At 37.0% G+C, this 14,458-nt stretch overlaps 1 long non-coding RNA gene across 1 annotated transcript in view; it reads left to right on the top strand.

The window, feature by feature from the left end:
- Nucleotides 1–14,458, top strand: part of LOC112422985 (uncharacterized) — a 182,123-nt gene that overhangs the window by 115,523 nt on the left and 52,142 nt on the right. The window contains exons 6-7 of the long non-coding RNA XR_011612419.1: nucleotides 10,919–11,102; nucleotides 12,109–12,188. This is a non-coding gene — a long non-coding RNA (uncharacterized lncRNA). The remainder of the gene's footprint in view (nucleotides 1–10,918; nucleotides 11,103–12,108; nucleotides 12,189–14,458) is intronic.

Here is a 14,458-nt window from a genome sequence, read left to right as displayed (position 1 = left end):
TCTCCCTGAGTCCAAGTGACAAACAGGAATGAGCTCAGCATAGCAGATGGGGGGAGTGGAGGGAAGAATATTCCAAGAAGAGGGAGCACTGTGTGTAAAGACACAGAAGTGAGAAATGTCATCCCATGGCAAGTTCACACAAGCCTCAAACAGGTTAGAATTTTCAGAGATCTGGGAAGAGGAATGGTCACAGGCAGGGTTGGTGAGAGATGAGGCTGGAAAGGTGCACAGGGGCTGGGTGTATAAAAGATGATTTATGAGGGAAAAATGTTAATTTATTCCATTCATTAGAATATTGATGGTAGCATTTAGAACTAAGAGAAAGAAATTTGACTCAATGCAGAAGATAACAGCAGATTATTGTGGGCCTAGAAGTGGAGCCCAAGGGAGGTAAGGTTTCCGGGTAGAAAGAGACAACGCTTGTCTATTTTCGTGAAAATTAGATCTTTTTACAACCTTGATGACAGAAAGTTTTCTACAGAAACTTTTTTATAAGCACTAAGTGGTCTTGGGGAAATATTGGAGAGAAGCTTCACAGTAGAGGCGAATCCTATCTATTGTTTTTTTTTTTTTTTTTAAGTTGTCTTTAGGTGAGAGGTAATCACACAGTCCTAAAAAGATCTGTTTGCTCAACCCCATCTGACCTGTAAACTAGGTCACTAATGACATAAAAATTATCTCTCAGCATGACTTTGTCCTTCCAGTAAGGCACAGTTACAAGCAGCCAGCCTATTGCTGAGTGATTAGAACCCATTTGCAACTGGAGCTTTGTGTGGTGCCACAGGTATGCAGTACAGATGCCTGTCTCAGGATCACATTAATGAGGAATCTGTCATCTTCTCTGTAGCTTCCAGCTTTAGCATCTCGAATGATATCTTGGAGATGTTAAGTCCTAAGAGGAGAAGAAACATGCTGAGGAGGTTAAGGGTGAACCAGTGAACTTCCCAGTGCAAACTTACCAGAAGTACTGCTTTTTTTCTTAAATGCTAGTAGGTTTGAAACAATGTAAAAAACCAATCAGGTAATCTGATTAACAGCTCACTTACAACTTTGCAAACTTTCTAACTGTAATAATTAATACTTCAATGAATGAAACAACAAAGTAAGAGTTAATCAAACTGGTCTTATATTTACAGTGCCTAATTAAATTTAGGTGACCTTTTGGTAAAAATTGTATTATTCACAGAATGGGCCAAGTACCAGTCCATAGCTCAGGTGTATAAGGTATATTTTACTTTACTTAACAAACCCTTGCATCTTACTTTTCTTCTTGAAGACACCTTTATAAAAGTTAATCTAATCTTTGTCCAATCTTCCTCACTTTCCAATTTAACAGATGAGAAAAGTGAGACAAAAGAGAGATCAAGTTTGTTTGTTTGTTTGTTTGTTTGTTTTTCAAAGGAATCAAGTAATTCTGGTGGATTGGGGTCTAAATTCTGAGTACTGAGTTTTTACCAAGCGTAGGGGCAGGTGGTCCAGGGCACACAGGTGTTCCCTGAGGTATCTGTTGGTATCATATGGTCTTCAGTGATCTTTCCATAGAGTTCATGTCTGAGCAACCTATTGACCTTATCCCTCTAGCCCCTTTGGGTCCATATACTCTGGCTCTAGCTACTCTCTTGGCCACATCTAGGAGGATCAAGACACATGGCATGTTTTTCGTGACAGGCTGTCTGAAGCTTTATCTGCCCAATGTGCTATTAAGGTCTTTCTTTCCCTAGGATGTTATCTCCAAATTAAGAATTCATTCATTCATTCAGCAACTATGTTTTAGGCATCTTCTATGTGCAGATACTGTACTAGGCACTAGGAAAACAGCCATTAAATATGCTTATAGGAAACTTTCATTCTAGTAGGGGCATATAGGCAATAAACAATGACCAAGATAGTGATAACATCTATCAGCGCCCATCATTATATACGCTTTAATTACTTAATTTGAGTTCCCTCCAAAAGCAGGGCCTCAGACAAGAACTTGAGTCCTGGAGATAATCCCAGGAAGTTGGAGTGAGGGGTAAGAAGAGTCAGACAGGAAAAAGGAAAAGCCGGTAAGCACTTGTAATCAAATTAATCACCACAGTGAGTACTTGAGGCTCAATTTTCCCTCTATCTTCTAAGTTACAGGATATCTCTCAGATTATCCACTTCAAGTTTGAAAAAGAAAAGCGGATATGCATTGGCTCCTGGCCCCCCATTATTTGAGGCATACCTGTAGATTATCTCCTCTTCCTAATACATGCTGCACATGTCTACTTACCATGACACAGCAAGATGCTGCCATTGCATAGAGTTGAGATTCATTTGAAACACTCTGAGGAAACCATGGCAGGAAGCCGAGGTGAGCTAAGGTAAAGAGTCTGAGTAAAGAGGACTGCCCCTTACACTGCTCATACCCACTTATGCCTACATGAAGCTAAATCTGTCCACGAGTCGTCAAGGTGCTAGCCTGCTTCAATCTCTACAAATACTTAACACACAGGATTAGTGAAAAAGGTTCCAGTTGCCACAGCTGTAAATGGTCCCAAGGCCTATCTTGGTGAAAATGGTCCCAAGGCCCATCAACAATCTTCCTTCTCAACTATCCATTCCACATTCTGTCACTTCATCTGGTCTCAGTTGTTTGATGGGGTAAGCCCAGCCTTCATTTCTAAAGAGTTGGAGTTTTTAGGTTCCTTGCTATTGTTGGGCCATGTTTGCTACAATCTTTGTTCATTGCTACCAGGAGACAGGGGGATTAAAAAAACACCCCATTGAAGAGTTGCAGACATGTTTCTCTCAGCCCTGTTTTGTAGCAGCAACTCCAGGTCCTCGTGATTCTCTTTGTCAAATATTATACATCCCAGAGTAATTCGTTTTGTTGTCGTTGTTGCTGTTATTTTGCTTTTGGTAGCTGATCTACCATGAGTTGCTTGAAATGACCAGGTGGGAGCTGCCATTTCAGCTTCAGTGGAATCCTTACTGTGTCTGCTGATGGGAACATTCCTTCCCTGGGACCTATGGTGGCAAATTGAAAAGGTCCTAAGGTTTGGGAATAGGAAACACTGGTTCCTTAGTGGATAACTGAGAGCAATGGTGAGATAGGTGACATCCACCTCTTGATTTCTGGATTCATGTAATCTAGCTTGGAAACCAGAGTGCTGGATATTGGCCATTAACCTGGTGCTACATGGCATCTGGAAGACAGAGATAACACTCCAGGCTATTTCCCTCAAGTCGGAAGTTTAGTCATTGTTTTATTATAGATTAACTGCTTCTGATAATGTAATATAGAGCAGGACTAGTGGACCCTCTGATCGTGTGTCCAATATCTCACTTTCTTGGCATAAAATAGGACCCTTACTTTAAGATGATGTTATGTATAATGACTCTAGACAGTGAGTTATCCCGCCCACCTGACTGGTTAGTGGTTTCTCTGCAGTGGGTAATATGTGGTGCACACTGACATGAGACACGATAGTCTACATACTTTATAGTGTGTAGGTTCACTAATAGGTTCATACAGAACCATTTGCCCTGCCTAGAATCAGAGGTGAGCCAGAGGAATTTAAGAAGCGCACCAGAGGCATTTGTCACAGTGCCGTATTGAGTTATATGTTCATTTGCTTTCATTAATGATAAGCCCATTTAGGGGAGAGTCTACATCACATTAATCTTGTGTAGGCAACGCTTATCACAGCATTTGGAATTTGGTGAACACTTATGTCATTTTGTTTTTTTTTTGTTTTTTTTCATGTGAAGTATGCATACAAATATACTTAGAGATCTTTTGGGTCTGTCTCTTACAGATGAGGAGAGAAACAAAGATTAATGATGGTGAGGGACTTGTCTAGGTTCCTGCCTCCACGTGGTGGCAAAGGCAAGACCCCAAATCAGTGTGACCCCAAGGTCACAGATGATTAGGCCATTATGCTTCTTCCTAGAGTTAAGTCTTTGTGGTAGAGATTGGGCATTCGTTTTTAACAATCCAAGACTATCAAAGACATATTAGCCTCTCAGCATGAAGTCAAGTGATTAAATTATGAAGAATTATAGAATTAATTTGTTCTTACCTATAAATAGCATAGTATATATTTTTTCATTATAAGATACAAGCCTGAAGTCCAGGCTACTGCAGAATATTTCACTTCTGATCTAATGAGTTTGGAAAATTTTCACTTCTCCTTGTGTTTTCACTAATTTTACTCCATCTTCTTTTGTTACCCCTTGAAAGAATTTATATTTAAACCAAGTTAGGATTAGAATCACTAAAGCTGTACATTATAAGAGTTGAGTTTATGTTGGGCGTGGTGACTCACCAATCTCAGCACTTTGGAAGGCCAAGGCAGGCAGATCACTTGAGGTCAGGAGTTTGAGACCAACCCGGTCAACATGTTGAAACCATATGTCTACTAAAACTACAAAAATTAGTCGGGTGTGGTGGCAGGCACCTGCAATCCCAGCTACTTGGGAGGCTGAGGTAGAAGAATCACTTGAACCCGGGAAGTGGAGGTTGCAGTGAGCCAAGATCATGCCAACGCACTCCAGCCTGGGCAACAAAGCAACACTCTGTCTTAAAAAAAAAAAAAAAAAAAAAAAAGAGTTGAGTTTAAGAAACATTTCAGAGGGAGGATGCCTACACTAATGAGTAAGAACAAAATCTCTTTCTGCAAAGCAATCTAGCAGTTTTTGGTCAAATTAAAAATTCTTATAAGCTGTGACCCATAACTCCTACTCTCAAGTCCCTAGCTTAGAAGGCATCTCATACAGCTCCACAAGGGGAATGTGTAAAGATATCATTTGAGTATTGTTAGTGTGGTGGAGAGAGTTAGAGGAAACTCAATGTCTTTCACCAGAGGAGTGGATAAATATCTTGATTTGAATACAGTGTGACTGTTCTTAGAAAAGCCAGAATTACAGTGCCTTAAACAAGACAGAGATGTATAGATCTCCATGTAACAGAGATCTGAGTTTCAGAAGTCCAAGGCTAATATGGCAGCTGCATGGTTTCTGTGGCTAATATTCCCTCTATTCTGATTCGCTACCAACTTAGCACTTATTCTTCCTCCCAGTCTAAAATGATTGCTCTGACTGCCGCTAGTGGGAGGAGGGGAAAGAAAAAATGGAGGGCATACCACTTATATTTAAGAGTATACCTAGAAGTCTGACACCTATCTAACACTCATATCTCATTATTCAGATCATAAGTCACATGGCCACACCTAGCTTCAACAGATGCTGGAAAGTGAAGTTTCTAACTAAATGGCCATGTGCTCAGCTGCCCATCACTATTAAAGGAAGAAGAAAGAATGGCTATTAGAAAAGAATTAGGCCTTTCTGACATTATAAGATTGTAATAAATAAATATTGTTGAATGAAACATGGCAACAGTTAGAATCAATGTATTCCAGCAATATGGATTATTCTTAAAAAAAGAATACCACATGAAAATAAAAGCAAAAACAGAATGAAAATGGGCTAATACATAATACACTAATACACACAGATATGTAAAACATTCTTAAAAACAAGTATGGCACCTTAAAAGGACAATAATATTGTGCTAAGAAATGAAAGTTTTGTCAGACAAACCTACACACTAAAATCTAGTTCTCATCACGTGGTCTATTGAAAAGTACATAAATGTTTTAGGGCCTGTTTTTTCTTATCTGAAAATTTAATTATAATATACTCATCTTGTGAGGGTAAGATAAGCTTCCATACTTAAAATATTTATTACAGTACTTGATACAGTAAATTCTCAATAGAGATTAGCTGTTTTTACTATGTCTTTTTTATTAGAAATTGCATGAATGTATAAGATCAGAACTTTGTGTAAAGTTGACTCTTGGTAAATGTTGGTTGGATGCATGACTATAGAACAAACAGTGTATTGAACACATAGAGAGGAATGAGCTGGGAAGTATTGAGTTACATACCAAATATTTATTCAATACTTCATATATATCAGGCCCCTGGGATACACAAGTAAGTTAAAACTAGCATAGACGCTACCCGGTGCTGGAGAAAGGCAATTAAAAATCATACAAATACATGTAAAAATTTCAATTACTATAAATTCAAGGAAGAAGACAGATACTCTTCTGTGTGTGTCATATATATAAATATACATATATGTGTATATATTGTGTATGCATACATTTGTAAATTTATATTTATATAAATGCATATATACACAAAATATAAATATGTATATTAGTATTCATACATACATAAATATATATGAGTGTGTATGTATATGTGTGTGTGTGTGTATTCCTTTCTAAGGAAGTTGTGTTTGAATTGATATATAATTAGGAATTAACTATTAACTAGAAAAAAAATCAGAGGAAAGAGCATTCCAGGCAGAAGTAACAGCCAAAGCATGGAAAATATAGTGGATTGAAAGAAAACCAGTGTGAATGGAATAGAAAAAACAAGAGAACAAGTGATATGAGTTGACAGAATAGATAGAGGTGAGACCATAGAGGGGACATAGACTATTGGAAGGGGTTTTGTCTTTATAGGAAGGGATGCTGTATTAGTTTCCTATTGCTGCTATAAAAAAATTACCACAAACTTAGTGGCTTAAAACAGCACAAACATATTCTCTGATTATAGTTCTGGAAGTCAGAAGTCTAAGATCAGTTTCACTGGGGTTAATATCAAAGTATCGGCAAAACTAGTTCTTCTCAGGGCACTGAGGAAAGGACCTGTTTCCTTACTTTTTCAGCTTCTAGTGGCACCCGTATCTTTTGACATGTGCCTCATTCTCTGTCTTCAAAGTGCATCACCACAATCTCTGCTTCTGTCATCACAGCACTTTCTGCTTTGACCCTGAACTCTCCTGTCTCGTTTTTATAAGGACCATTTTGACCCTATCAGGCCCATCCGTATGATCCGTGATAATTTACCCATCCGAAGATCCTAATTAATCACGTTTGCAAAGTCTCTTTTGCCGTATAAGGTAGCATTTAGTTTCTGATGATTAGGACATGGACATACAGGAGGGGCTGGTATTCAGCCTACCACAGAAGCCATTGAATTTGTTCAAGCAGGGAAAAGGGCATATTCAGATTTGTGTTTTTAAAAGATTCTCCAGTTTTCTTGTAAAGGATAAATAGAAAGAGGGCCAGGTATATGTTTGTGAACCAGTTTGGGAGGCCAATGCTGGGTCCTGGCAAGGGAAGAAGAAAAATAACTTCATAACAAAGAAGGGAAAGTAACATTTTGGCTAAAAGAAGGCAAGACCGTGAGAGGTAAAAAGAACTTTAGAGAACACTATCAGTGTTGTACTGGGTCTGACTTAGTACTAGATTGCAAGAGCTTTTGTGTTCACCTATCCCGGCTCCACATTCAGTGGCATGTTGATAGCTTGATACTGGCCACAGGGGTAGTATTTACACCATGGAAATTGGCCAAAACTACAAATCAGGACATTTTTTCCCCCAAAGATCCAATGTCACAGAGTACTCCACTGACATTATGTAACCTATCAATTGAGCTAAGTGGTCTCCCTCTCTTCCAGGGGTCTGCTTCTGGTAATATCAAGCTCACTCCTAATCCTGCTGTTGAACAGTACTGATTCTTAGAAATTTTTTTGTGAAGACAGATCAAATGCTAATAGTGGTTGATTTTTCAGGTTAGGATTTTTTTCCTTCCACTTCAGTGTTTTCTATGAGTTTTACAGTAATTATGCAATACTTTTATAATTAGAAAAAAGTCAGCTTTAATTTTTAAATATTCATTTAAAAAATTACCAACTACCACACAAATGAGGACATGACGGCAAACTTGTTTTATGGTACAGATGACAAATTCGTGATCTAATCACTTAAAAATGTTTTCCTAGCCACCAGCTATGTACAAGTTAGCCTTTGAATTTCCTGTGGAATTTGTTACAAGGCTTGGTCCCTTGATGTGTTCAAGATAGGGAGGAAGAGGATCAGAGAGGTAAAAATGAGAACAATAAAGAATACCTACAAGTATTAAGTATTTGAACATATAAAGTTACAGAATATAAAACACATCATGAGAGAGTGGCAAAGCAGTTTCACCTTGGCATTACACATGGTCTCAAGGAAATAGGAAGTGAGCAAGGGTGTGATCCCCAGAGCAAGACTTCCTGAGTTCAAATTCCAGCACTACCACTGGTTTCATGTGCTTTCTGGAAAAGGACTAAAACTTTCTCTGCCTCAGTTTCTTCATTTCATTTATGAAATGGAGGTAATGATAGTTACCCATAGCATTGGGTATTTGTGAGATTTAAATTAGTTACTCCATGTGAATCCCCTGCAAGAGTGCTTGACACACATTAAACACTCAAAAAGTATCACTTATTTATTTGTTGGCATTCAACTGCACGTATTCTCATTTATTTCAACATAAATTTTACTACAGGAAAAGCCATTTAAAGATTTATGTTAATTATAGCACTCTGCCACCTTCTTTCCCCAATGGATCTATCCAACTGAGAAAATGAGAGTGATTTAACCAAGTAAAATTGATGTAAATTTTTTTTCCAAATATGTTAGATATTTGTTTTTTCGTACTTGTCTATTGAGCTTTACTCCAACCCCATACGGTTCCCCAGTGATTTATAAGTATTACTGCTTATCTGCGTATTAAATTCTCAAAGAGTGCTATTCCAGCGACTTGATTTAGGTATTTCTTCCTCTAGACTTTTTCTCTCTGCAGTTGAATACACACACCCCTTGCTCTTCATTCTTTCTGGCAAGTTTTCTAAGGTGTGTACCAAGTTTTTGAGGAGCTGAATATCACGTTGCCTAGAGTCAAACAGGAGCCAGCTGGCACCATTTATCTCTTCAAATTACAAGAAAATGTGAGAAACAACAGGGTGTCTATGTGGGGTCCTGCAGAGCCCTAAAGGGCAGCTACGTGTGAAAGAGTCTATCATGGCAATGAGCTCGAGAATTACCTGTAATCCTGGAAGCTTCCGACTTGACAAAATTTATCTCAATGTGGTTTCATGATCAGATTTTTAGATTTTTTTTCTACCTTATGCAGCTACATCTTCAAAAGTTAGATGTGTTCATGAGAGTGATAATGGTGGGAGGAAATTCATTTTGTTACTTTTTTTGCTGGAAGCAATGCAGTTTTTTGAAGGCTCCGTGACATTCCAGTAGATATTAAACAGTTAAATTTCCTAATTATTTATTATTTTTGTTGACTTTCATCACATCATCTCTTGAGGTAGGCTGTTTTATAGTGCATCACCTTGAGAAGTAACAAACACTCCCTCATAAGCATTTGAAATCCCATGTAAGTTTAATATCTCAGTACAAACTCATAAAGGATTTTTATTCGAGTGAAAATGTTATAACACAATCTATTTGAAACCTCATACAGAAAGATTAGCCAAGATGAATATATGCATGATATTTTTAGGAAGTCAAAATAAGTAGAAATTTCTTAGCACTTCTTTTTGTGTACGCCTTAGTGAAAGAAGAAATTACATAAGAAAAATCATAAATGTTAAATCTGGATTATTAGAAAGAAGGCATAAAGGCTTATCCTAGAATAGACTTTTCTCACATATTCTTGTTACTACATTTAAGAAAATATAACAATACAAGGACAGGATAATTCATTTTAAAATGTACATAATTATAGAATGCAAGGGAGCTGGTTGAAAAGGGTGTAACCTTGAGAAAGGTTTATAGATTTAGACTAAATGAAAAAAACTTTAGAAATTATAATTTTTTCTCTGTTGCATTAAAAAACAGATTAAATATTTCAGAGACTGATTCAGAAATCGGTATAATAAATAAATGAAAGAACTATGAGACAGTATTACTGAGTTCTGTAGGAGTTTGAAGAAACAAAATTTGTATGCATCCTTACTTTTTAAAATGCACAAATCTTATATTTATAGAGAAGTCAATTTCACTTTGATACCTGGGTAGATACTGGAACTAATCATCAAGCAGTTTATAATCCCCTATAAAAGCACACCATTCTGGGTCACAATCAACATTGCTTTGCAGAAAGTAGATTTTGGGCAAGATTGTTCAAATATGATAAAATAAAAATTTCAGGATGCATTGCAAGATGAATAATATACAATAAAAATACACATGAAAACTTTAAAATTGTGATTCTACTCTATATGTCATTTTTAGCACACCAGAATTTTCTCTAGCATACTACTGGAGACATGGTTCTCAAACTTTTGGTCTTAGGACCCTATTATATTATTAAATTATTTTTAAGTACCCAAAGAGCTTTTCTTTATGTAGAATATAGCTATTAATATTTACTGTATTGGAAATAAAAACTGAGAAACTTTTAAAACATAAACATATACAAGCACACATTAATTAGCCAGCGGATTGAGAACATCAGAATATGTCAGGTAGCCTTTTAGACAATTCTGTTGTACACTCATGAGAGAACAAGAGTGCAAAGGCAAATAAGTTTCTAGTATCACCACGAAAATAGTTGTGACTTCACAGACCTCCAGGTATCAGGGGCCCCAGTGGTTCCCAGGGCACACTTTGAGAACACCGTGCTGCAGGGTTGGTAACTGAAATATTATCAGACATTTCAGTGAGAGGAACCAAGAGTGTCTCAAGGAAAGAATTTATTAAATATCCCTCAAGGTGTAAATTCTGTCTAAAAGTTAGTATTTTCATTAGAACTCCCTGGGTAATATCTTCAAGCATACGAATTTTATTCAAGGAAAAATAATATTAGAAAGGTAAGGGGTAGGGGAGAAGGATTTGGTCATTATTTGATGAACATTTATTAACCACATTATGTAGGAAGGACTGGAGAGACAGAAAAGATCTTAAAGAACTTAAAGCTGTTCCTTGACATGTTCACCATCAGGGAGAGAAATCTGTGTGTGTTAATAGAGTTGTGAACAGAAGTCTCAGGCAACCCAGTGGAAGGAAGAGTGATTTGTGCCAATTCATTTCAGGAAGTCTTCTTCAAAGAGGCGATGCTCATGACCAGGTGTGCCCAAGCAGTGCACATGCTGAGCAGAAGCACTCCAGGCAGTGAGTTCAGAGAAGAGCGCTACAGGCAGAGCGTGACTCTGGGCAGAAAGACATGCAAGGGCATGACTCCAAGGAATGGTGATCTTTCAGTAGCTGGAGCAGCAGGTGTTGTTGGGGTAGAACATGTGGGAGAGGTTGGGTGCGACTGCAGAAGGCTTTTTATGCTCACTGAGAAGAGTGGGCATTGCCCTGTAGAGAACAGGAAGCTGCTGAAGTTTTTTTTAGCAGAGGGATGATTTTTCAGAATCATGTTTCAGAAAGTCAGTTCAGTGGCTCTGTGGAGGAGAAAAGGGATGAAGCTGAAACTAGAGGTTGGAAGCGCACTTTGGAGCATCTCGGAATAGTCTAAGCTAGAACACTGTGTTGCATGGGCTCCGAAATCAGTCTGCTTAGGTTCAAACATTAATTACTCCCTTCATTTGGGGACCTCAAACAATTAGCTAGCTGTAGAGTAGAGGAGTGCCAGTAGCTACTGTAAGAATGACTTGACACAGTAAAATAAAGTAAAATGAAACAACATTAATGCACTACAGCTTTGTAATCGATATTAATTATCATTATGGGTGCATTAAATTATAGGGAAGAGGGAAAACTTGGAACAGATTTTAGAGATATTTAGGAGTTAGGATTCACAGGATTTTTGTGAAAATGTTGGATGGTGGTGAGAGACAGTGAAATTATTTCAGATGTTTAGATTCAAGAGAATTCTGGGAAATGACAGATAATAGGTAATGGAGGGACGGGACAAAAGGCATGAGGATGCGGAGAAATTAAGACCTGTTTTCACTAAATAATGTTTGTAAAAATGATGGGAAATGTTTACTGCGGTTACCTCGCATAATATGGAGGTGCAGTATGTGCCATTGATGATGAAACGTATCCAAGACGTTTTAAGGAACAAAATGGAAAAATTCATTTGTGATAAATCTCACAGACCAAATCAAGGGAGGAACAGGGTAACTAAGCTTCTAGAAGAAATATGTAATTTCTCAAGAAAATCAATTGCTCTCCTTGAGGACTAGAGGGTAACATGCAGCCTTTAAGGAAAGAATAGGTGCAAATAAAGAGAGAAGTTGAGAATTAAAGCTGGCAATGTATTTTTTTTCTATAGCATAAAAAACCAGCACATTATCAATGTATTACAAGAAAGATGAAGTGCTCAAGTCCACACAGCCAAAAGGTCCAGTCTAGGTAAGTTTCTGTTATAATAAGTCAATTTAGAATAATAAAAGTTGTTAGGAAAAGGGAAGCTTTTATTGACTTAAATGGTCAAAGAGTGCTGATTTGAACGAAACACAAATTCTCTGAAAGATGTACAGACTTTCTCATAGATTTATCAGTATTTTAAAAGGGGATGAGTGAAAACTAGAATGAAATATTATTTTCTCAAACACAAATAACCGATGTAAAGTAAAACACTCGAATGATCAGTCGGGCATCTCTGCGTGCTGTGCTTATGTTAGCTATTTGCAAAGATGTGGGAGAAATCTCAAGAAAATAATTACTTGGAGGAAGAAAGTTACTAATCTCAAGGTAGAGGAAAAGGTAAAAGGATTAAATGGAGGGACTTCTGTTACAGTGATAGTATTCTGAACCATTTATTTCTTTAGGAGAAAGGAGAGGTGAAGGGGAGTGGGCAACCATTGTCTTTGAAATTAGAATAGCTCATAAAATAACTGACTACAAGATAAGTATTATTAGAATCTGTGCCAATTCACGGACTGTTTGCATTCAGACACTGGTCATATTTTACTATAGTCACACGTGAATTGACAAAATGTGAAGCATTTTGTATTTACAGTTCAGTGGAATAATTTTTCTACTCTGACTGCTTGAACGTATTGTTTGGCTTCAGGGAGAATTGCTCATGTTCTTGGAATGGAAACAGATCTGAATAATGGTATTATCAAATTAAAGGCTGGTCTTAAGGCTTAAGACATACTAGGTATGTCTTGAAAGCAATTTTTTTTTCTGTTCCTCTTCTGTTCCCGTACTGAAATACCATTGATCTGTGCTTAAAATGGAAATGTGGATTCGTAATCACCTTGGTGAGCGAAAAAGGATGCCACACAGGGTGCTAGTTTCCTACCTCAGTATGAGAATTCACAGTCTCTTGGGATAGAAGTAGCACCTTCCACTTGTTCCTCCCTCTGCCTCCCAACACACACACACACACACACACACACACACACACGCACACACGCTCTCCTTGCTCATAAGCCTTCCTTAGGGTTATAAAATGGGTGAGATCTTTCTGAGATCTAAATATAAAGGAACGCAATTTTAACATATTGTGTCATTAAGAAGTTTAGGAGCTTTTAGACACAATCTGGAAGTAGTGGAAAATTAGATGCAGTGTTGCATTAGACATGTTTTTAGTATTTTCTTCTTTTTGTAAAAGCTGTAATTTTCAGAGTTAAGAACCAATTTAATGTCCCTGGAGTTACAGCTTTTTTGTATCCATTGTCCATTAGGTGAATTACTAAGCCAAGAATGGAATCCATTTATAATGTATAAAATACTGTGAAATGTCTTAAAAACAGTCTTTGCAGGGGGAAAAAGCATTGGGAGTCCATTAAATTTGAAGACAGTGAGTTCTGAGGTTTTCTTATAATCATATAATGGTTTTTTGTGCTTTGATAATATGATGCATTAGATATTGGAAGATTTATTTAAAAGTTTGAATTCAACGAAAATTTATATAGAACTCATAAAATATATTATTTTTGACACTCCAGACAGCTTTTAAAACTGAGTGTATTGTCAAAAAACACTTGAATAATATTTATTATATTCTAATACAAATTAATAGGTAACCACTAAAATGCTACTAAGTGTCTTATGATGATATTGTCAGTACTGCTGGCATTTAATAGGCTTAGAAAATTTGGTTTATAAGTTCTTGTTTTTGAACAAATTCTAATGATGCCTGAAAATTAACTTGTTCTAGAAAGATTCTTTATAAGATGTATGTGATATATATGTATGTCTGTGTGTGTGTGTATTTAGACACACAAACCCATTTTCAATGACCAGATTTAATAATAAATTGAGGATTTGTGTTGTACACATTTTTGTACACTATATTGACTGCTGTGAGATCCCAAACCATAATTAATGTTTTGCCAAACTCTCCTTTCATATAAAAGAAGAAAATTTCAGAAAAACAAGCCGACTTCAATTTTTACTTTATTTAATAAATAAATAAAATGTTAAAATGTTATTCCCAGAGTATTTTCCAGGATCCAGACAGCTGCTGCCAAATCTCAGAAAGTTATTACTCCTGTAGCAACAGCCCTATATAGTATGTTGAACCGTACTAAATTGTCATCTATATTGGTCGAAACCAGGTGGCTAGCAGCTACTTCGTAAGACTTAACCTAATAGTAATCTTCAGAAGGACAAATGTTTGGCATTGTTATGGCTGAAGTACCATTTTTTAAAAGTCAAATAGTGCTTTC

This window comes from Macaca nemestrina, chromosome 14 (assembly GCF_043159975.1).
Source record: "Macaca nemestrina isolate mMacNem1 chromosome 14, mMacNem.hap1, whole genome shotgun sequence".
NCBI lineage: Eukaryota > Metazoa > Chordata > Mammalia > Primates > Cercopithecidae > Macaca > Macaca nemestrina.
This window is presented reverse-complemented; position numbering and strand designations above follow the sequence as displayed.